Source organism: Callionymus lyra, unplaced genomic scaffold (assembly GCF_982586985.1).
Source record: "Callionymus lyra unplaced genomic scaffold, fCalLyr1.hap1.1 HAP1_SCAFFOLD_83, whole genome shotgun sequence".
NCBI lineage: Eukaryota > Metazoa > Chordata > Actinopteri > Syngnathiformes > Callionymidae > Callionymus > Callionymus lyra.
The window spans coordinates 141706-142500 of NW_028258582.1; positions in this window are offsets into that span (position 1 = coordinate 141706).

A 795-nucleotide genomic window follows, 5' to 3' on the forward strand; every position below is an offset into this window, starting at 1 on the left:
GAGGGAAGCGCTTGTGAAATGCCCCAAAGTGTTGAAAATGTTCCCCAGGCCCCTGGTTCCCCATCCCCGCAGGAGGAGGCTCCCCAGGCCCCCTGGTTCCCCATCCCCGCAGGAGGAGGCTCCCCAGGCCCCCTGGTGCAGGAGGAGGCTCCCCAGGCCCCTGGTTCCCCATCCCCGCAGGAGGAGGCTCCCCAGGCCCCCTGGTTCCCCATCCCCGCAGGAGGAGGCTCCCCAGGCCCCATGGTTCCCCATCACCGCAGGAGGAGGCTCCCCAGGCCCCTGGTTCCCCATCCCCGCAGGAGGAGGCTCCCCAGGCCCCCTGGTTCCCCATCCCCGCAGGAGGAGGCTCCCCAGGCCCCATGGTTCCCCATCACCGCAGGAGGAGGCTCCCCAGGCCCCCTGGTTCCCCATCCCCGCAGGAGGAGGCTCCCCAGGCCCCCTGGTGCAGGAGGAGGCTCCCCAGGCCCCCTGGTTCCCCATCCCCGCAGGAGGAGGCTCCCCAGGCCCCCTGGTTCTCCATGCCCGCAGGAGGAGGCTCCCCAGGCCCCTGGTTCTCCATCCCCGCAGGAGGAGGCTCCCCAGGCCCCCTGGTTCTCCATCCCCGCAGGAGGAGGCTCCCCAGGCCCCCTGGTTCTCCATCCCCGCAGGAGGAGGCTCCCCAGGCCCCTGGTTCTCCATCCCCGCAGTAGGAGGCTCCCCAGGCCCCCTGGTTCTCCATCCCCGCAGGAGGAGGCTCCCCAGGCCCCCTGGTTCTCCATCCCCGCAGGAGGAGGCTCCCCAGGCCCCCTGGTTCTC